Source organism: Monodon monoceros, unplaced genomic scaffold (genome assembly GCF_005190385.1).
Source record: "Monodon monoceros isolate NGI ecotype Baffin Bay Population unplaced genomic scaffold, NGI_Narwhal_1 Super_Scaffold_6, whole genome shotgun sequence".
Classification (NCBI taxonomy): Eukaryota; Metazoa; Chordata; class Mammalia; order Artiodactyla; family Monodontidae; genus Monodon; species Monodon monoceros.
In genome coordinates, this window is record NW_021703783.1 from 8281973 (window position 1) to 8306086 (window position 24114).

At 40.3% G+C, this 24114-nt stretch overlaps 1 protein-coding gene across 7 annotated transcripts in view; it reads left to right on the top strand.

The window, feature by feature from the left end:
• ETV6 (ETS variant 6) overlaps positions 1-24114 on the top strand; it is a 415605-nt gene that overhangs the window by 124269 nt on the left and 267222 nt on the right. For 4 of the 7 annotated variants that reach the window (XM_029205490.1, XM_029205498.1, XM_029205493.1 and 1 more), the window contains one exon: positions 10406-10565. The exons of 1 other annotated variant lie outside the window; for it this stretch is intronic. The gene's annotated coding sequence lies outside the window, so the exon portion shown is untranslated. Of the gene's footprint in view, positions 1-7994; positions 10566-15810; positions 15828-24114 lie in introns of those variants that run through there. 2 more of the 7 variants (XM_029205492.1, XM_029205495.1) reach the window with 2 other exon arrangements.

The window sequence follows — 24114 nt, forward strand, 5'->3', positions numbered from 1 at the left end:
AGAAGAGTGAGCTGCAGCCTAGGACACCTGAGAACGGGACCACAGCCAATGAAGTAGTCAATCTGCCTGGAATAAACCCAGAAACACCCTCAACTTGCAGACTCCAAACTCTACAGAAGGCAAGAGAAGGAGAAATGAGCAGAAAACAAACAAAAGTACTTCAGTAAATTCAGAAATATTAGGAATGATATTGCATCCATGAAACAAAGGCAGGATAAAAGATATGAGTGTCAGAACTTGACGTTTCTCCACCAACCTCCCACCTCAGTGAACGCCATCATTATCCACCCAATTTCCCAAAGCCAGAAAGTTGAAAGTGATCCTTTATTCTTCTCTTCTCCTTATGCCTCATTCCGTAAACTGAGGGTTGATCCTAATTGCCTAAATATCTCTCTTTCCCCACAACCATCGTCTTTAATAGACTTTTATTGTGTCTTCCCTGGATTCTCTCGGTAGCTTAATTACTGGTCTTTCTAACTCTGGTTTGAAGCCTTCTCAAATAAGTCCTTAGAATCTTGCAATCCCTAATCAGCCAGCGTCTAGCATACACTGCCCTTCCACCACTGAGTGCTCGATAATTATCTTGAGTAATATCTGACCACCTGTCCAGCCCCAGATTTTCACTACTTCATGCCCTGTTCGCTATATCCCATTCATAGCAACTTTTAGTTCTTCCTCAAGACGTGTCTCCTTTTCTTTTTTTAATTGATTTTTTATTGGAGTAGAGTTGCCTTACAATGTTGCGTTAGTTTCTGCTGTACAGCAAAGTGAATCAGCTCTATGTATACATATATCCCCTCTCTTTTGGATCTCCTTCCCTTTAGGTCACCACAGAGCACTGAGTAGAGTTCCCTGTGCTGTACAGTAGGTTCTCATTAGTTATCTATTTTATACATAGTAGTGTATATATGTCAATCCCAGTCTCCCAGTTCATCCCACCCTTCCTCCCCCCTCCCCCTCCCACTGGTATCCGTAAGGACATGTCTCCTTTTTAAAACATGTTCAGTTCTCCCCGCCTGGAACCCCTGTTCTCTTTGCTGGCATGGGAACTCCCTTCAGGCTCAGCTCAAGTGTTAACTTCCCCTAAGGAAGTTCCCTAACTTCCCTGGACTGATGTGGGGCTCCTGGTTCTTCTGTGTCCTCTGTGTGTACCATCTGCCTCCACTACAGCATTTTTATGTTAACTTGTAATTGTATGTTTCCTGTTTCCCCAGACCAGACAGTAGGCACTTTGGAGGCAGCAACCTATCCTTTTAGCTTTGTATTCCTTGCACATGTGTCCCATGAATGAATGATCATAATCACAGCAGACGGAAACTCAAGAAATCTTTCATATAGTCCCTGCCCTTGGGGTCAATGAGGTATTATAATTTTCATTTTATTAGAGATTAAGTGACTGATTTAAGGTTGCAAACCTGGAGCATAGGGGTTTGTATGTGTGATGGAGTAGAGGTGGGGAGAGGAGAGAGTGGTAGTCATAACTAAAATCCTGGTTTCCTACTTTTTTAAAAAAAATTTTATTGACGTATAGTTGATTTACAATGTTGTGTTTAATTTCTGCTATACATCAAAGTGACTCAGTTATACATATATATATTCTTTTTCATATTCTTTTCCATGATGGTTTATCACAGGATATTGAATATAGTTCCCTGTGCCATACAGTAGGACCTTGTTGTTTATCCATCCTATATATAATAGTTTGCATCTGCTAATCCCAAACTCCCAATCATTCCCTCCCCCAACACCTTGGTAACCACAAGTCCGTTCTATATATCTGTGAGTCTGTTTTTGTTTCGTAGATATGTTCATTTGTGTCGTATTTTAGATTCCACATACGTGATATCATATGGTATTTGTCTTTCTCTTTCTGACTTACTTTGCTTAATATGACAATCTCTAGGTCCATCCATGTTGCTGAAAACGGCCTTATTTCATTCATTTTATTGCATTGCATATATGTACCACATCTTCTTTATTCTTCATCTGTTGGTGGGCGTTCAGGTTGTCTTACCTTCTTATACAGTGATTCTTCCACCATGTTATGACACCTCTTACTAATCTGTTATCATTTACTAAAGAAACTCAACTGGAAAAAAAATATAAACAAAAAAAAACATTGCCCAAACTAAAGAGATTATTTTCTTTAAAATAATGATAATTATTATATGATATTTTTAAGCCTAGCCTTGTTTGATCCAGGAAGGTAATCACCCTTTGAAATCACACACTTATTCATTAGGCACTATGTCCCATATACAATTTTCTATTACAACCAACTAACAAGCAATGCTCCCACAGGTTCTCACGTTCAGTCCTTCCCCTAATTCTCTTATCGCAACGTCTGGCACATATGCCAAAGGTGGCAGATGGGCCAGATATTGTTGGCATGCTGGCCAGCCAAAGCCATTCTGGTCCCCACCTGAGCACACGCTCAAAAGCCCGCCACTACCTTACCCCGTTCTTGAGAGTTTGCAAGTTTTCTTCGCTTCAGGGAAAGACATGTCTTCTACTCTTTTCTGTCTCCCTTGGTGCCCTATCAAAGTGCAACGATCCTAATACCTACTCCAGAGAGAATTGTTGATTTGATGAAGAAGATAAAGAGGAATCTGCACACTCTCAGTGAGTTTTGGACACTTTCTTACACATTTCCCTCTCTTGGATATAGTTGTTTGGTAGCTCCTTCTCAGTCTACATTGTTTTATCCTTTTAGGCCTCCATTCAAATGATGGAAATTTCCTAGATTCTGTCCTCCATCCTCCTCTCTGGGTACTTCCTCCCTGAGCAATCTTCTCCATTAATTTCGTCATGATGTATATGCTAATGACTCCCAAATCTATAGCTTTTAAACCTACTTCTCCTAAGAACTGAAGACCCCAATTACTTAGGGACTCCCATGCAATGCCACACAGATGGCCTGATACGCCTTCAAAAGTAAGATGTCCAAAATAAAATTCATCACTTTACCCAAACCCATTTCTCCATCTCTTAAAGGCGTCACCATCCTCCCAAACATAGTGGCCCAGAACCCCAGTCACAACTGATATTCTTCTGTCCTCTTTACTGTGCCCCCGTTGGGAAGGCTGACATGGCACCACAGCTCACAAAGGGTTCCCCCATGGCCATGCCTGTGATACCTTCCCTTACCCCCAACCATGATTTTCTAGTGGGATGTGCCAAAAACAGGACCTCATATGTCAGATCCAGTGACTGGCTCAAGAGATGGATGTGTGACCGAGTTCATCCATCAGTGTCCATCTCCGGAAAAGTTCAAAGTGGCCCAGAGAGAGATCCCGTTCTTCTTCAGTCCCGTAGCTAGAAGAACCAGGTACAGTGGTGATCCTCAAGCATGGAAGTGCTCCTCACAGTAGAAGAGAATAAAGGCTGTCTTCAAAGAGAGGATACGGATGAAGAATGACAGCCGAGACCTTGACTCAGTTGTCCCTACCTGGCTCTATGGCTGTCCTTCCTAAAGATAGGTTAGTAATCAAATATTGAATTTTACAAATAAATTCCCCTTTTTTACTTTTTAGGTGAATCAAGTTGGGTTTTTGTCATTTACAAAATCCCAACTTAAATCTTTGCTTTTCACTCCGTGCTTCTCCTTCTCCTGAACACATAGGAAAGCATTTAACCAGTTGCCAAATCATGTGGGTTCCACCTCAAGTTTTTTAAAAATTTTATTTATTTATTTATTATTTTTGGCCGTGTTGGGTCTTTGTTTCTGTGTGAGGGCTTTCTCTAGTTGCGGTGAGTGGGGCCACTCTTCATCGCGGTGCGCAGGCCTCTCACTGTCGCGGTCTCTCTTGTTGCGGAGCACAGGCTCCAGACGCGCGGGCTCAGTAGTTGTGGCTCACGGGTCCAGTTGCTCCGCGGCATGTGGGATCTTCCCAGACCAGGGCTCGAACCAGTGTCCCCTGCATTGGCAGGCAGATTCTCAACCACTGCGCCACCAGGGAAGCCCCGGGTTCCACCTCTTAACCATCCTTGATGTGTATCCCGTTTCCTTCACCTAACTCAGGTCCTAGGTTACATAATGGTTTCCTTACTATACTCCCAGACTCCAGTCTAAACATCCTCCAATTGCTGTCAGAGAACTATCTAGAAAAAAGTTCTTCTCTTCCATAACCTTCAGTGGCTCCCTAGGACTCACAGAATAAAAACGAAACTGCTCAAACAGGCTCAAACACCCTATAATTTGTCACTTGCTTTCTTTTCTGCTTCATCTCTCCTAACATATCCTTGAACCAAACGTGACCACTCACCTACCGCTAAATGTTTTCTGAACTTTCCTGCCTCTTTTCTTGTCATTTTCTCTCCACTTATCACAGATACAAATCCTACCCATTCTTCAAATGTCACCTTCTTCATAAAACCTAAAACCTCTCACACAGCAGAAAACTACCTTTTCTTGGCTTCCACGGCGCTTTATACTTCTACCAAAGCACGTTTGCTTTGTGCTATAGTATTTTCATACATATTCTTTTCCTTTTTAGGCTATAAAGTTCTTTGAGGACAGGAATTCTTCTGTGTTAACCATTAGTGCTAAAGGGTTCCAAAAGGTGCCATTCCCAAATGTGCCTCTTTGGCATATGGATTATTTTGAGCTAAAGGCAATGGAAAATCAGCAGATACAGGAAAAGCCCTTTACTTCCTCCAACTGCCCAGAAATAGAGTACAATTTTCCCCTTTGGTAACAGAAATTTACCTTTATAAAGGAAATTTCCATTTGTAAAAGTGTCTTATACCAGGAAGAGAGTTACTCCCAGAGACAGCTCACCACCTGAGAGACTCTGATCTGCTCAACATGATAACCTGTGTTTACCAGGCATGTCCTCCCCTCCCCTTTCTACAACTTGCCTCCTCCATCCAGAAGCTCCAAACCCCTTTTCCTTTGTTTAGCCTAAGATGGTATATAAGCCTCAATCATCTGGCCACTTCCTTGAGCTTTCATTTCTGTGGAAACTCTTGTGCATACATACGTAATGAAATCTGGTTTTTGTGTTTCTCTTGTTAATCTATTTCTTATCAATTTGATTGGAGGAGTGGGTAGCCAGCAAACCTAGGAGGGTAGAGAAAAAAAGGTTTTCCTCCCTTGCATTACTCAACATAGTATTTTGTATTATGTACAAACACCTGTGATGCTCTAGATACGACATGTAGATGTGGCCAGAGGGATTGTTTCTCCTCTAATTATTTAAAATTTTAATTCAGTGTTGTAATTAATGCTTCCTATGGCATCTGTGAGACAATTACTATGAAAGTCTATATAATTACACCATTTTCTATTCTACCATTCTCATGGATGTTCTCTGCAAAAGAAGACCCAATTTAAAATAAACTTCAGGACTTCCCTGGTGGTACAGTGGATAAGAATCCACCTGCCAATGCAGGGGACACGGGTTCAATCCCTGGTCCGGGAAGATCCCACATGCCATGGAGCAATTAAGCCTGTGCGCCACAACTACTGAGCCCTCATGCTGCAACTACTGAAGCCCGCATGCCTAGAGCCTGTGCTCTGCAACAAGAGAAGCCACCGCAATGAGAAGCCCACGCACCATGATGAAGAGTAGCCCCCGCTCACCGCAACTAGAGAAAGCCTGCGCGCAGCAACAAAGACCCAATGCGACCAAAAATAAAAATTAAATTAAATCTTTAAATAAATAAATAAATAAATTCCATAAGGAAACTGAATGTCTGAGTCTATCCTATTATGAAAAAACAAAATTCACCTTCCTGTCTCCTTCCTCCCTCCCTCCCTCCTTCCTTCGTTCCTTTCTTTCTTTCTTTCTTTTCTTCTTCTTTCTTTCTAAGAGACAATCAAAATGCAAGCTATGGCTTGGGTGTAATTATAGGTGCCAAACCAAAGTCAGCTTTTATTTACAACTCCTTCACCAAGTAAGCACTCCATCTCCCCCTCTGATGTACGCAGACTGCACCCAAACCAGTCTGAGTCGTGTTATTTGTATGCCATTAAAATGGGGCATCTGATAGCATCTGCTCCCTTTCTCTGGTTCAAATCATGAATGGGGCTCCTCTCCCTTTCCTAAGTCACCAGGTTTTGAATATTTACAATCTGTGATAGTACAAAGAAATGGATTTTGAACTCTAAACAGTCCATAGTTGAAGTAGTGAAGCCACAAGGGAAGAAAAACCAGAGTGGACCCATAATAATAATGAATTTTCTGTGAGTGGGAATGAGCTATGAGAGGTGTCAGGGAAGAAGAATGGTGATGAATGACTAAAGGCAAAGGAAGTTTACAAAGAAAGCGAAACGTGCTTATGGATGAACAGGAAGGGAAGAGGACCGTGCCGTTCACTTATTAGGTACTCAACAGCCATTTATAGCAGGATCTGCACGGGGCTTAAAAAGAGGGCTTGCTTTCTTCACGTTGAGAAGAAATAAGAAAATTATTCTTTTGAAAAGGCCATGGTAATTTTAAAACTATGGAGTGACATTTTTAAATGGTTTGACCGGAACTTGGCTAAGCCCCTACCTGCATGCAATTCTGTATAATCTAAGTTTTACAGTCTTTGTTTCTGGGTGTTTAGAGCCTGAATCTTGACCTACGTTTTTGCAGATGAGCTGTATTGAGAACGTTGGTTTTCAGAATCCCTAATCCTGGTTTTTCAACCAGGCAGAGCCAATCAGCCATGCCTAGTTTTGCTGGGTTAGCACAGTTAGTAAAAACCGAAGCAAACCTGATTAGCTCGACTGGGAGTCCTGAGCCTGGTTTGCTGAGGAGAGTAGGCAGATGTTGCTGATACAGAGTCGAAGACCCAACACAGAATCCAACACAGGATCAAAGAACTGAGACACTGGAGTGAAAATTGCATCTGATTTGTGGTCAAGATAACAGGAGTCCGAATCTCCATTCTCTAGTGTGGACTTTGAGCAAATCACTCAGTCTCTCTATGATTCAGTTTCCTGTGACCTTGAACAAAACACCATTTCTCAGGGTCAGCTTCCTGTGAAAAATCAGAATATAAAGTTGTTGTGAGGATTAAATGAGATCAAGTATGTGAAAGTATTTTACGGTCTGCAAAGTGCTATATAAATGTAAGGTATCATGAATTTTAGGCTATGGTCTTGAAAACATGATTAAGCAATGGTTTCTATTAGTTTCTGAAAGCAGGTGAGTCATGTACAGCATATGTGTGGATAGGATGAGCCATTCACTAACTCAACACTAATTCAAATGTTTATTCATGGCATACTAGGTGCCAAGAGTGTTTTAAGTGCTGGAGATACACTGTGAAAAGAACAGGTAAAAAGTCCTGTCCTCACAAGCAGGATAGATGATAAGCAAACTAGTGAAAACAAAGGAGGGCTGCAAAAATTCCCTTGTGTAAAATTTGGGATCCCATTATTGTGACATTAATGTAGAATAATACTTTTCAGTTGATAATATAAAGATAATGAAACAAACTGTATACACAGTCGATAGACAATGAACTGAGAAAAACCCCAATTATAAGGAGGAGGTCCCTTCCAAACTCCTCCCACCTCCACTCTGCCCCTGCACACAAGAACTTTAGCTGGTTAAGAACTGAGAACAGAGTCTGGGAGCCAAGTGCTTTATAGCTGGGGTTAATATACATAGTATGATAGGGTGTGTCTTAGAGAAAAGTAACACAGGGAAGGGAAATAGCGAGGGCCATGGTTGGTGGGGAGAGAGGATGGTCGGGAAGACTCACTGAGAAGGTAGCATCTGAGCAAAGGCCTGCAGTGGGGGAGGGAGCCATCCATGTGGAGATCTGGGGGAATCACATGCTCATCAGATGGAACAATGAATGGAAGATCCTGAGTTGGGAGCAGGCCTGGTATGCTTGAGAGATAGCAAGGTGGTCAGTGAGGTCGTAGTGGAGTGAATGGGGGGAGGGGAAGAGTGAGTAAAAGGGCGGATCAGAGGGAAGTGGGCCACATATTGGGGGCTGTGAAAGACACTGGATTTTACTTTGTGTGGAACGATAAGCCACTGAAAGATGCTGAGCAGAAGAGTAACATGATCTGAATGTTCTAACAGGATCACCCAGGCCACTGTAATGAGAATAGATTACAGGGAAACAAAGGCAGGAGCAGAGGGACCAGTGGAAAACGACTGAAATAATCAAGAGGAGAGATACAGTGACTTGGATCGGGGGGAACCAGTGTTGGTCAGAAGTGGCTGAACTTGGAATACGTTTTGAATGTAAGGCCAACAGGATTTGCTGACAAATTGGAAGTGGCGTAAGAGGAAGACAAGCGTACAGAAAGGCTCTAAAGGTTTTAAAGGTTTCAGCCAGGACAGCTGGAAGGGCCAACTGACTTTTACTGCGACGAGGGTGAGTAGGGGTGAGTGGTGTTGGTTTGAGAAGTCAAGGATCATTTTTCTGCTTCTCTTCTGATTCTGTTAAGTGAGGGAGTTAGGATTTAACAAGTAAAGATGGAGAAAGAAAACAGCCAATTAAAATGAAAATGGCATTCCAAGAGTAAATTGAAGCTATAGGTGCAAAAATAGGAGGGTAGGTGATGGGCCCACCTAGCAAGCTTGCTAGAAGGAGACAAAGGGGATGAATGGTGAGGAGTTGGGAGGAGTCAAGGAGTTGCAGTAGCACAAGAGGAAGACTTGCGTTTTGCTGTTGTAAGTTTCCATCACTGGGGCCACAGGAGGGAGTGGCAGGTGAAAACTGGGTGGTGGACAATAACATTTTGTTAAGTCATAGGATGTGTGATTGAAGAGCAGGCAAGAACTTCAGCAAAGACAGTCTAGGTAGAAAGAGAACATTAAATCCGTGGTCTAGGGATGGGGGAGGAATTGACTTCATATCTTGAGAAAAAGGGCTGGATTTATCACGCACATGCCATGAAAAGCAATATATTTTTTAGTTGTTTTTTGCTCACTGCCCCATCCAGTCTATTTGTTGAGTTCTGTAGGTACTGTTTGCAAAGCGTTTCCTGGCTCTGTCCACTTCTACTGGTTTCCACTGCTAATACTCTGTTCTCTTGAATAGATTACTAAAATCTCTCCGCATTACCATTTCAACAGCATCCTAAATGTTTCTCCACCTTTATCTCTGTCTCTGTCTAATCTATTTCCCACATAGGTACAAGAGGGAACTTAATACTAGAATGTCAATCAGACCATGATAGTCTCCTTAAAATTCCCCAGTGACACCCCGTTGCACTTAGAATAAATTATAAAAATAAAGCTAGCACATCTGTGACACATACTGGCCCTCCACTAAGAGCATTACATATAGTAATTTGCTTTATATTCTACCCTATGAGGCAGGTACTATTATTATAATTTATATTTATCAAATGAGGAAACTGAGGCACTGAGAGGTAATTTTTTCAAAAGGCCTTTATGTTTTCCCAGAAAGCAGAGGCTGCAGTAAATGCATATGTACCATGACTTAATTAGGGAGGGCAATCTCAGGAAGTAGGAGTGAGTCAGGTCAGGAGGGATAGTCAGTACAAAGTGACGGGGCCACTGCGTGCTATCAAGTCCAACTGATGGCTTGATCTTGCCTAACCAACTCTGAGAAGCTGTATGAATAAATGTGTGTCTGGACTCCAACCCGGTGGAAGCGGGGAAGAACATGTTCTCGGGCACCTCTATCTCTTTGGTCAGAGGTTTACAATATGGAGCATTAATTAGCTCAGTTGCACTCATGCCCACAAGCTAGTCTTAGCACCAGCAGGAAAGCACCTGGTCCCAAGATGACTGGTGCCTGGTGAGGGCAGAGGAAAGATGCTATCAGGTTGGTCTACCTGGAGTCTGTCATGGCCCAGGCAGAGCTGCCTGCCACTTGGGTGGCTAGAGCAAAACAAGTACTTGACGGGTACCAGAATATTGCACCCCAAAATACACCTCTTTGGCAAAGGAAATTTCCACGTGCAAAGGAAATTTTCATTTGTAAAGGCGTCTCTTATCAGGAAGAGAGTTACTTCCAGGGAAAACTCATCTACATAACAAGACAACCCTTATTTACCAGATATTTCTTCCCCTCAGCTTCCCAGCACTTGTCTCCCCTGCCCAGAAGCCTCACACCCCTTTTCCTTTGCTTAGCCAAAGATGGTATAAAAGCCTCAGTCAGGGCTTCCCTGGTGGTGCAGTGGTTGAGAGTCCGCCTGCTGATGCAGGGGACACGGGTTCGTGCCCCGGTCCGGGAAGATCCTACATGCCTCGGAGCGGCTGGGCCCGTGAGCCAGGCCGCTGAGCCTGCGCGTCCGGAGCCTGTGCTCCGCAACGGAGGAGGCCACAACAGTAAGAGGCCCGTGTACCGCAAAAAAAAAAAAAAAAGAGCCTCAGTCATAGGGCCCTCTCCTTGAGTTTTCATTTCTTTTTGAACTCTCCTGCATATGTATGTATGTATTTAAATCTGTTTTTTTTTTCCTTGCTAATCTATTTCTTATCAGTTTGATTCAGAGGTCCACCCGTGAACCTAGGAGAATAGAAGGAAGAACGCTTTTCCTCCTCTACAGTTTTCCTCCCTCTACCACAGAGGGATGGCTGGGAAACCCCACTTGCACAGAGGCTGAAGCTGAGGTCTGGGCCCTCTGATAAAGCTGGCAAAAGGTAAAATTTCTTACCAAAGTTACCCTCCCTGATTTCTGTCTGCACGGTCTAATTGAATGAGGGTGGTAAAGTGTCTTTGTTTTCCCTTTCCAAATCTAGAAGAAAAGCAGTTGTAAGAATTAGTTCTTTGGATTATGACTCTTATAAATTTGGTTTGGAGTACTCATTGTTTAATTGATCCTTAGCCTCCCAGGAAAAGTCATTGTTTTCCTCTGTTTCTGTCTTTTGCATTGTTTGTCACGAGGAGGAAAATCATATAAGATTGTCTTTCCATTTCGCTTTGGGTCTTGAGAGCTTGGCTTGCAACCAGTGAGAGGATACTCTTCTTGGTCTCAACAGCTTGTGGGGAGGGGGTGTGTAGGTTGTCAGATATGCATCTGGTGGCACCTGTCAGGCTAGGAAACCCGACACACAAAAGCACATAAGTAACATTGTCCATCTGACCATACCAGCTCTCATGGGAGTTTGTATCAATGAGAGGTCTCAGTCCATAATTTCATTTCCTTGTCATTCAGGGAGAAGTCTCATCCCAGTATAGCCTATTCAGTGGGACAGGTTAGCAGGTCTATGACTGAAGGTGTCACCCTTTTGTGGAGGACCAGAGTTTCCTTACTGCTTGTGACAGTGAAGGTCTTTGATTTCTTAAGCTGTCTTTGGGAGTAACTCTTGATCCTGGGGCAGAGGGAAGGGGGGTTGTCTCTGCATCTTTTTCAGCCTCTTTGGGGATGCTTCTTGTGTTCATGTTTAAGTCATAAAAAGGATTACTGGTTTCGAGTCACACTGGAATAGGGATACCTTTGGAAATTTGGACTTTATATCTAAAAGGATTTTCTTAATTGAAATACAATGGACATATAACACTGTATTATTTTTTGTTGTAAAGCATAGTAATTTGATATATGTATGTAAGGCAAAGTGATTACAACAAGAAGTTTAGTTAAAATCCATTACCACACATAGAATTTTTTTTTCTTGTGATGAGAACTTTTAAGATCTATTCTTTTAGCAAGTTTCAAATATGCAATAAAGTATTGTTAACTATAGTCCCCATGCTGTACCTTACATCCCAGGACTTATGTATCTTATAACTGGAAGTCTGTACCTTTTAACCACCTACACCCATTTTACCCACCCCTCCCACCTCCCACCTCTGGCAACCACCAATCTGTTCTGTGTATCTATGAGGTCTTTTAAATATTTATAATTTTTTTTTAAGATTTCCCATTTCAGTAAAATTATACAATATTTTAGTTGGCTACAAGTCAGAAAGTCTCAGTACAGTAGGTAACCTTAACTTGTTATACCTGGCAGAAACACAATTTGGATCCAAATATTTTATATAAACTAGTAAGTTTTATATTATTTGTATCTAATTCACAGGTAACATTTTTAAACGAATGCTATGTGATTTCTATTTGTGACTGTCTGAATGTTTATGTCTACGTATGTATGTTTTGTATATGTGATATTTTTCTACCTCTGGAAGGTATTGCCAAAATTCATAAAAGAGCTCTGCTTTAATTGGTTTAGAAAGAAATAAACACTTATATAAGTTATGTATTCCTAAAACTGTCAGAAAAATAGAAACTAACCCAAATTAGTTTTTTTATTTTTAAGTCCATGTGATCTCAGATAATGCTTGGTAAATGAAACTAGTTTAATATTTTTGGTTAAAAAAAAATAGGTATGTCCTGAAAGTTGTTGGCATTAAATGTAATGCAGACATACAATTTTATTCTACCTGGGTTTACTGTTCAAATGAGATTATGTTATCTCTACTTGTTGTTATGTTATCTCTAGTTGTTTAAAATTATAAAATTACAGGTTTATTATAAGGCACATGGTGACACGTTGGTTTCTTTACTTCTGTGACTTTTAATATTTTCCCAGCATGCATGTTACAAAATTTGTTAACAAGAAAACAGCTTTAGATGATGGCTAGTTTTGTTTAATGTCTCATGAAATTTTCATGAACAATTAAAGCATAACTGTTAAGAATATGTGGGTTAAATGGAAGTAGGTAACAGTTTATACATGAACCTTTCTGCTTAAGAATAGTTTCCAAAATCTTTTGGGTATCTTAAAACTTTAAAGCTATACTAAGTTAAGTTAAATGATGGACATTCTTTGAATATCTAGATCATCTCCAAATAAGATAAAATACCAAAACATTAATTGCTAAATATAAGTTTAATTATATCTACTTTGGTCTCTTATTACAGACAGACTAAAGATATTCAGTTCTGTTAATAAACATATTATTTTATCATATTGAAAAATTTTACTGTGAAGAAAAGATGCCTCTAAAGATTATAAAATTGGTATAGTCATAAATTTTCTAATTTACTACAGAATGCTGATATATATAACACAGTTCACAATTGCTTACTTCCTTGTTTTCACTGGAAATTAAGGTTACCAAGGGTTAAGAATTCTAATCAACATATTTAAATTAGCTATTAGGAATAATAAAAATGAAGGAAAAAATTGTCTGCAAAGTATGCAAGAAAAGTAAGGCAGGATGTGAGAGATGAAGGATGCTTTTTTGTTAGGAAAAAGGAGAGTAATTTTGTCGTAAAGTAGTTTAAGGTTATTTAAAAGTTGTTTCAGATGAGGAAGAGGAAAATAAAGGACAAAAACCTAGATAGATATAGGGAGTTGTAAAAGGAAAGAGAGAGAAAACCTTTTCTCCTGTGGTCAAGCTGGCTAAATGAAACGTATTCATCATTAGGTTTTAAAATGAATTTTGATATAAATAGTGCACTGATACAGAACTGGAGTTTGGATTAATGGTCTGTTCTTAATATGAAATGGTAAACAGTTTTTTTTTACCTGTTGAGTAATCTGCCTAGAAAACAAAGATTCCGTGTCTTAGAATAATTTTCTGTGCTTTGTGTTGTCTTTATTATGTTTTTGATTACTTAAGAAAACAAACTCTTAATATTGAAAGTGCTAAGTTTTTTTTTTTTATAGTCATGTGATCTTCTGTATTTGCCTTTGAAATCTTTTATTGTCACTTTGGTTAAATAGATAACCAAGTATTGTTTCATAGTGATCTGTGATCCTATTTAATCAGGTGTTCAAACCTTTTGATATTTTTGACAAATTTCCCCAAATAAAATTCTAAATGGAATCTTCTTTTACCTCAAGATAACTTTGAGATTCCCAGAGGGCCCTTGAAAAATCTCACACAATTTCTTCTCTCACTTGGTAAAATAGAGATGTTACACTACTTAGGTTTATTGGAAATGTTAAATTACGTGGGAAACATTGTCAGATGAGAAGGGATTCTGAACCTTCCTTAGGTTATATTTGTATGGATACATGATTTTCATATAAATGTTTCAGAAATTGTATAAAGTTCCTAGAAATTTGTCAGTATCTTTGCTATCCATAATTTGTCCTTGTTTAATGTTATCAGTCATAATTCCAGTCATTATAAAATGTTGTATGTCGTAGAAATAACCAAATTTGTCAAGTGTGCCATAATGAACTTTCATCAGATTTTTAACCAGGGCCATTTTGAAGTCTGTCATTCCCACACAGTTAATATTTTACACTATTCTTCCTGAAATGTTGTAGCAATCAACTACAGGGGAAAATGCTTCACATCAAGGAGATTCACAGAAAAGACTCTGACAAGTACTCTGGAGTACAGGTTTCTGATAACATAAAAATCATGCCACTGGGCTGGGTAAAAATTCCAAAAACTCAAATGGAGAATGTATGATCAGGCCACTCAAGATGGCTGTTCTCTTGCTCTCTGTACGTCCCCTGCCCGACCAGTGCCTGCTTCACCTACACCCTACAAACATAAATGACCTTCCTACAGACTTGTCCCAGGCCCCAGCTAGGATTGTCCTTATCAAAGGGGCAGTGAGGGGCGTGCCCCTCGGCTGGTAACTAATGAGCCAACCTGAAGTCAGTTCCTCCTATAAGTGGCAATCTCTCCTTCCCCGCCAGGAGCGAAGATTGCTGCCGTGTCCTGCCCGCCTTCCACCACACACGGTAGGGTGTCGCCCCAGGACCTTGCTTCAGACGTGTTAGCTCCCCCATCCATTCAACCATTGATGTCTCTGTCACTGATGCTGGGCTCTTTCTTCGGTCTTTTATTTATTTATTTATTCATTTTTTTATTTTATATATTTTTTTGGCTGCGTTGGGTCTTCGTTGCTGCGCATAGGCTTTCTCTAGGTGAGCGGGGGCTACTCTTCGTTGCGGTGCCTGGGCTTCTCATTGCGGTGGCTTCTCTTGTTGTGGAGCACAAGCTCTAGGCACGCGGGCTTCAGTAGTTGTGGCACTTGGGCTCAGTTCTTGTGGCTCACGGGCTCTAGAGTGCAGGCTCAGTAGTTGTGGCGCACGGGCTTAGTTGCTCCACAACATGAGGGATCTTCCCGAACCAGGGCTCAAACCCACGTCCGCTGAATTGGCAGGCAGATTCTTAACCACTGCGCCACCAGGGAAGTCCTCTTTCTTTGGTCTTAAAGCTGGGCGAGTGCAGTTCTTGTAGGCCTGTGGGGTGCAGTCCAACAAAGAACCTGATGAATTTATAAAATTGCTAACCCTAAATCAAGCAAAACAAGAATTAATTTCCTGGGACTGAATGAACTGATAAGGATGATTATAATTTTTCTGGCCTTTTTGTTTGAAACATCACTGGTTCTTTAATGTTTCGTTTTTCAGAGTTAGGGAATCCTTTTTCTCTTTTAAGCTATCTATAACTTACAGACATATATTAAAGTATACTTTTGTGAATAAAGATGAAATATTTACTTTTTCTCCCTACCTGATCCCTCTAGAATTTGGAAGCTTTTATTGAATATTCTTGTTTTCATGGTAATATAATTATTTGCATATGTTCAATAAGAATCTGTTGTCCTGGGAATTCCCTGGCTGTCCAGTGGTTAGGACTCTGTGCTTCCACTGCAGGGGGCACAGATTTGATCCCTGATTGGGGAACTAAGATCCCACATGCCAAGGGGCAAAAAAAAAAAAAAAAAAAAGACTCTGTTGTCCTTGTTTAACAGGACACAGTTTGAAATATTGGTTATATTACCAAGGCTTTGACTGGAATGGCATATTTGAGAACTAAGGTTCACTGTATAGAGCCAATGGTTCTAAAGCCCTCTTGGAATACCCATCTGATACCTGCCTTACAGGCTTCCTGGTCTTACAGCTAAGAAACATTGCTTCCTGGAAGGCCCAGGAGCCTTAAAATACATTGGGAACCCTGAGAAAGGAGGAATTCACCCAAATCTACAGGTACTGCAGATGAAGACTGATGGTAAATTCTTGGCTTGGCTTCCTATCCTCAAGAGGCTTTTAAAAATCTAATCTGAGTTCCCTTATTTAAAATTCCAGCAAAGCAGACTTAAAAGAGCCTCAATGGTCAGTTACTTATTCTTGCTGCACTTATGTAAATAATCAGGCCAAGTTCAATGAGACTCGATTTTTTTGCAAATTAGTCTTACTTTGATTACCTTTGATAGAAATTGGAGTGATTAGAGAGGGAGATGTTCTGTTTCAGTGAAAAAATACAGCACATCCTTGTGGGTTGTTTTGTACATTTTGTCAGTAATTAACATTTCTAGTTTTTCTCTCACCTTTCTGACTTGGCACCACTGAGAACTAAAACTTGACTGCCCTGTTCTCATTAGGACTATCTAAAAGGGCTCTACAAACTAATGCCAGATGCTTCCATGCTTTGCTCTGAAGAATAACCATGACTGTGACACTGATATACATGCCATCACCAAAGACATTCAAACTGAAAATCAGGAAATTGGAAGTTAGATTGTCACAGCCATCCTCTCTCCACCATCTAAATATGCTTTGAGTCCAACATCTAGAAACCTTTTTGACTGACTTTTCCTCTGGTCCTCAAAACTGGGTTTATAATTTGCTCCACCCATGAACCTTTGGGTTTTTGTTTGTTTTGTTTTGTTTTAACAGAAATGCCTTTTCCCGGGGTGGGGGAAGAATTTTTAAAGGGCAGAATGAAGGGTACCAAAATGTGCCTCTTTGGCATATGAATTCTTTTGAGCTAAAGGCAATTGAGAATCAGCAGTTGCAGGAAAAGCTCTTTACCTCCCCCTAACTGCCTAAAAATAGAGTAAAATTTCCCCTTTTGTGCAGGAAATTTACATTTAAAAAGGCAATTCCTACTTATGTCTCTTACCAGAGAAAGAGCTACACCAGAGACAACTCTTATCATCCAAGAGACTTATCTGCATAGCGAGACAACCCTTATTTACCTATGGCTCCTCCCTCCCCTTTCCTTAACACGCCTTCTCCACCCAGAAGCCCAGACTCTTGTCTTTTGTTTAGCTGAAGATGGGTATATAAGCCTCAATCTGGCTGTCTCCTTGAGTTTTCTTTTCCTTGTAAATCTCTATGTCTGTGTATATAACCATATCTGTTTGTTTGGTTTTTTTTTCCTTCTCTCTTTCTAAACTGTTTCTTATTAGTTTAATTGGAGAGCCCAGCCAGTGAACCTAGGAAGGTAGAGGGGGAAAAAAGGGTTTTCCCCTCATAGCCAAAGACCCTGGAGATGAGTGAGGCCAGGGTATCTGAAGTAGTTCACAGGAAGTGGCTGATATATACAGATAGTAAGTGATAAACATGGGATTCAAGCTCTGGCAGCCTGGCCTCAAAATCCATCCATTTCATTGAGCTTGAAGTAATCTTATTAAACTCTTTGGTAACTTCTTTTTTGTCAGTCTCTCCAGTAAGCCTCTTGAGGAAAGGGCAGTGTCTATCTTACCCACCATTATATCCTCAACATGGAACACAGTGCCTGACCCAAGGAGATGCTCAGTAAATATTGTAGAATGAATGAATGAAGGGTCCCTACATGAGAAATGGATTTTAAGGGGCTATTGTCCATGTCATTATTCAAAGTAAAAACACTATTTGAGTTACTAAATGGACAAATGAGAAGTACTGATAAGTGAAGGTAATAGACAAGAAGGAAATGAGATGGATGATGTAGCTTGCTCAAATTGTTTTCCAGCTCTAGGAGTCTTTGAATTATGGAGAACATCATTAAGGAAGCAGGAAGGAAGCAAAATCAGGAATTCCTTAGGAAGTTCAAGAAAGGAAATGTAGAGAATCTGGTACATTGTATGACATAGAAGAAGTTATGTAAAGAAGATTTTTGAAACAGTGAACCTATAAATGGGTTACAAAAATCCAGGAATCCTACACAATTTTACACAAAAACACATTTCTCTATATTCAAGCGCAAATTTCCAGGCAATGGTTTCTCTCATATTTGGAAATGAATCCGTAACCTCCACGTGGTTAGGAAACACTAATTGATTACAACAAGTATAGATAATCTAGACACACTTCCTGTTTTTCAAATGAAGAAATCAAGGCCCCCAAATGTTATGGGACCTGGTGAAGTTCAAACAATCAGTTAGGTGACAAAAAGGAGTGGGACTCGGGTCTCTCAATTCCCTACCCTGTATTCTTTGCTGTGCCTCAATGCCTCCCTGAAATTAAGTCAAATACTGTGCAAAGAAAAAAGAAAAGTTTAATTTCTTGGAAAAAGGAAGAGGAAATCCATAAAGACTGATCGCAAAGGTAAAAGCAATAGAACGATAAGGCTGGAGGAGTCCCGAGGTGCACCTAATATTTCCCTGATTTCAGGAGAAACACCTCTAAATATTCTGGAACGTTTGTTTTTCAAGATGGTTAAGGAGGGCTTCCCTGGTGGCACAGTGGTTGGGCGTCCGCCTGCCGATGCAGGGGACGCGGGTTCGTGCCCCGGTCCGGGAGGGTCCCACATGCCGCGGAGCGGCTGGGCCCGTGAGCCATGGACGCTGAGCCTGCGCGTCCGGAGCCTGTGCTCCGCAGCGGGAGAGGCCGCAGCGGTGAGGGGCCCGCATACTGCAAAAAAAAAAAAAAAAAAAAGATGATTAAGGACTGTGAAAGAAAGTACCAAAAGAATCATTCGGCCATTCAGCTGAAAAACAAAAAGGACTAGATTATTCAAAACATAAGTATGAATATGTATCAAAGTCGTCCACAAAAAAAATTTTTAAGAATAATAAAGGCACAAACTGACAATCTGTCAAAGTCGAGTGCTCAATGTATGATGCAAAGTAAAAGAGCAACATGATGTGTTTTCTCATAAATACTAAGATAAGGAAGCATTATGACATTTGATCATTTCACAATGTGGTCTCAAGGATAAATCAAGTAAATGAAATCCATGCTCTCCAGTCCTTATGTTAGGCAATTAATCAACTTTTGTTCAAAGAACACCTGACTGTTAGGAGACCTGAGTTCAGATTTTGCATTTGCTACTGATTCTTGGACTTGGGCCAGTCACCTTCTATGGTTCTCAATTTTTTTGAACTTCAGAGTGGAAAAAAAAGTTGATGTTGGGCAGTGTTTTTCAAACTTTTTTGACGGTTTTTTATTTTTAAAATTTAATCTTTTTTGATTACCACCCATAGTAAGACATATTTTATACTATCTATATGAATAAACATGTATGTCTATAAGTGAAACAAAAGTTTCATAAAACAGTATTGACCCTTAGTATATTCAAGGCACTCTGATATTTTCTTTTCTGTTAGATTAGGTCCTGTTTCTTTTTTTTGTTTTTGTTTTTTTGCGGTACGCGGGCCTCTCACCATTGTGGCCTCACCCGTTGCGGAGCACAGGCTCCGGACGCGCAGGCTCAGCGTCCATGGCTCACGGGCCCAGCCGCTCCGTGGAATGTGGGATCTTCCCGGACCGGGGCACGAACCCGTGTCCCCTGCGTCGGCAGGCGGACTCTCAACCACTGCGTCACCAGGGAAGCCCATTGTTTCTTTTTTTTTTTTGAATGCAGGTTATGACCCATTAAATTGATTTCATGACCTACACATGGGTCACAACCTACAGTTTAAAAAACATTATAGTCACCAGAAGCTTTCAAATTCTAGTAATAAACTCTCTACAAGAACCACAAGTCAATAGTAAAATCAATTTCCTTGAATTTCTGTTTCCCCGCCCCACCACCACATTGAAAGTGATGATGGTTAGTGATAAAGAATTATAGGTAGCAAAGGGAAAGCAGGAGATCTGAGCATGCATGAAAGGAAATTCAACCAGTAAGTAATTTAGCGTCGACCACAGAGAAAAAGAAGACATTTACAACTAAATTGGGAAGTTTTCACTGATATTTTTTAAAGACGTCCCATGAACTGTTTAAGTTTTAAGAGCTTCTTAAGAGAATGTTTGAGAGAAGGAGGAGGCTGAAGGGGTAGGAAGAAGGAGAGAAAAGAGGAAGAAGAAGAAGGAAAGAAGAAAAAGGGGTAAATGTTCTGGTGTTGGTTGATAGTCCCAACCCCTCTGACCTTCACAGATGCTAGGCTCAGCTCTTGAGAGAAACACTCTCTATACATGTGAAAGAGGATCTTCTGAGCCCTCTCAGTGACCCCCACTGCTAGAGCACTCCTTTTATTTATTTATTTATTTATATTTTTTAACATCTTTATTGGAGTATAATTGCTTTACAGTGTTGTGTTAGTTTCTGCTTTGTAACAAAGTGAATCAGCTATACGTATACATATATCCCAGTATCTCCTCCCTCTTGCGTCTCCCTCCCACCCTCCGTATCCCACCCCTCTAGGTGGTCACAAAGCACCGAGCTGATCTCCCTGTGCTATGCGGTAGAGCACTCCTTCTAAATTACAATTCTGATCATTGTATGTCTGTCTAATATTCTTCAGGGGCTCAGCTTCTCCAGGCTAACATGTACCCTTCAGCATGGCACACAAGCCATTCATAATCTGATCACATCTTCCCCCCCCTTTCCCAATACCATCCACACCCCCAAGGCACACACACCATCACCAGTTATATCAAGTTCTTGGAGTTCCCCAGTGTCCCTTCTCATGCCTCTAAATTTTTTTTCAGCTCTTTTCTCTTTCTAAAATAGTCTTCCCTCTGCTCACCTCTCCTTGTCCTTCAAGTCTCAACTCACGTATCCTCTCTCTGTCATTGCCCACCTGGTCTGTTCTCTAACACTGTGCTTACCCCAATCACAGGTGCCAACACCGTGTATTGCAATACATGTTTATCTTCCCTCCTAGACCATGATGTCCTTGAGAGCAGGGGTCATGTCCATCCTATTCATGGGGCAACAGTGCCCAGCACATAGTACAAATTCCATAAATATTTGTTAATGAGTATGAATATTGAAGGACTTTTGTATATTCCACCTTTTCCAGATGCTGAGAATAACTGAAAGTTCTGAAATTCAGTGAGGATACTTGCCGTTCAAGGGTAATCAGATTAAGTAGATAATCCTCCAGTCCCCGCAAAAAAACTTTAGCTAAATCTTCACATAACAAGTAAAGTATGAGTGTTCTCTGGTTAAAAAAGATGATAATGATTAAGCAGAATGGGAACACAAGCCCTTGGTGGCAAATCAAGAGAATGGTATCCTAAAATGGCCCCTCCAAAAAAGCTTGGAATTAAAAAAGTGGAAAGAATTCAAAACCATAGTGGAGAGTTACCAGATTTTAGAAAATTTAGCATTTCAACAATATCTCCTTTATTAGTGGAAAATAGAGATAAATTTGGCTACTGGCAAAAATCATATGTGTGAAAGAAAGCAAAGCACCTCTAAAACTCTTAGCTATATTCCTACTCCGATTGTTAAAAGACTAGGGTTTTACTAAGACGATAAATCCTTGGTGTGAGAAACAAGTAACATGGGATCAGGATAATTCATTTTTAAATATGGTAAATAAAACGAGAGGGTCAATTAAATCTAACAAGGGAAAACAAGAGGAGCAAAGATAATGAATGTTAGCCCAAGGAGGGAATAAAATAAAATATCTGATATTAGAAAATGAACAGAGGTGAGCCCAATGAAACCCCAAAATAAGGAAAATAAGACAGATCATGATTCTAGAGCTGCCAGGCAGACCCTTCTGGAATTAAAGTCATTTTAGATTTGGTGTTTTTACAGGAAACACAAGTGGACAGCTAGGAAGTAAAAAACATGCTTCCATTAAATTGTTGATAAAAAGCAGGTGAGGGAATATAAAGACCTAGGGGCATGGTTTAAATCTCCTTGCCTCTATGACACACAGGATATCTCAATTAGATGATTTCTTTTCATTTCCTAAAGAAAAAAGGAACTGAATAAAGTAAATGCATTTATTGTTCATCAGAAAAAATAAAGAAGTCTGATGCCAAAAGTACTTCTCAGTGATTAAAATTCTGATCCTTGGGGAACTCTGGAAAAAAAGTCTATGAACACATGAAAAAATATAACCAGTAAAATTACATGAATTCTTGAGGATAATTCAAGATACTGATATGATTACATTTTCATTTTTGTTGGGATTTCATCCCAACAAATGGTTGTCTATTAATAGTAAAACTGTAATTTTTAGAATTTTTTGACCTATTTACAGTATCAAAATCTTCTACAATGAAAATGTACTATTATTGTTAAGAAGAAAAATCCCCTGCCTTCCAAAAATTCTGAGTAGACTAACATCTAAAAATTTGGTTTATTTGATCTGTTGTGGTAGAAATATGAAAATTTTGATCCCATCAACTCAAATCATTACTAAGATGATCTCTAGGATACTATTCAGAAGAGCATCAAATCTAGACCCTTAGAAGTAGAACTTGGAGGACACAGTTGTTGTAGTAGCAGTGGCTTTTATAACCCTTCCTTCTTGGCAGAGGTGAATTTTTATTGTTGCTACTTGACAATAAGTAATCAAGTATGGTTAGGAGATTTTTAATTGATTTAGTTATTGACTATGTTATTACCAATTTCCTTGACTGAAAGAACAGAAACCAACTCAGCTCAGACTTTTTTTTTTTTTTTAACATCTTTATTGGGGTACAGTTGCTTTACAATGGTGTGTTAGTTTCTGCTCTATAACAAAGTGAATCAGTTATACATATACATATGTTCCCATATGTCCTCCCTCTTGCGTCTCCCTCCCTCCCACTCTCCCTATCCCACCCCTCCAGGCTGTCACAAAGCACCGTCAGCTCAGATTTTTTTTAAATGGGTTTATTTTTAAGGACAGAGAGAATTCATGTAAACACCACTCGTTCCAGCTCATGGGAGCTGAGGATGAGAACTGGTAAACTGTCAGCCTGGGAGTCATGCTCTGTAGATCCTGGAGCCCCACGGCTGCTCTTCTTTGCTTTTTTTCTGAATATCTGCCCCCAGTCTTATCTTTGCAGACCAGATCCCTTCACTTACTCAATATTTCTGTTTTTCTGTGATGTTCGCCTGCACATGGCTTTTTGTAGGTCATAAAACTAACCCCAAGCATGATGCTACATAAGAGGCTCCCCTCAGCTAACACAGACTCTCAGAGAGCCAGTTCCACATTGGTTCCGGAGAAGCTGCTGATGGTCTCAGCTTGGGTGAGGTGTACATACAGCCCTGTTCCAATCTGCCATGGAAGAAGAGGAACCAGGACACATTGCATCAACATGGCCACCTAGGCGCCACCTCTTCCACAGAGGCTTTTCTGGGGGGTCATTTCCAAAGAAAGGGACTTCGTGCTAAAATGCATCCAAAATATATTTATTATGTTTTACTAAGCAACTTTGGATGAATCATTATATTTAGTAATGAGATGAAAAATGTTACTGTTTAGATCTTCCTTGACTCTTCCAACCCGGTCACCAAGTAGCCCATTATTCCTTGCTGTGGCTGCCAAAAGCCTCAATCCCAGGCTTTTCCTCACAAGTAATAACCCAACTCCAAAAGCATCTGCAGTCTTACTCCCCATCCACCGTCTCATTCCAATTTCAGCCTGCTCCTTCTTGGCTGAAACACAACTAATTCATACAAGAGTACTTATGACTAATAAAATAACTTCAGAGCAAGCCATTCATCTTCTCAGTGACTTCATTTACTTATCTCTAAAGTGACAGAGCTTGGATTAATTGACTCAAGTAGTTTTCTACTACAGCTTTCTAACTTCCAAAGATAAAAGTTGATCACCCCTCCAAGGCTACTTGCATTTTTAAAGAGCATTCTGAATAATAGTTGACATCCATTTAGCGCTTTTTATATGCCAGACACTCTTCTAAGAGCTTTACGTATAATAATTTCTTTAATCCTTACAACAACCCAGGCAAAAGAGTGTGTTAATTAGGAGTATATTAATGTCAGTAACAAACAAAAGCAGAAAATACATACCTTAAACAAAATTGAAGCTTATTTCTCTCTCACAGCCCAAGCCGGTATGGGTGTTCCTGATCGGTGGTGGCTTTCTCCCGTTTGATTCAGGAAACCAGTCTCCCCCACCCCTGCCACCCACCTTTTGACTTTGCCTTCTCCTAGATCCCACTGTCATCTGCTTTCAGCTATGGAAGGGAAAAGGGTACGGACAAGGTACCCACATCTTAAAGAGTCTGGCCCAGAATGACATATCTCACTCCCACTCATACTTTATTGGTGAGAAATAGTCTCAAGGCAACAGCAGGATGCAAAGAAGATTAGGAAATATTGTCTCGAATAGGACAGTCCCTTCTCAAAAATATTATTTTTCATCACTCC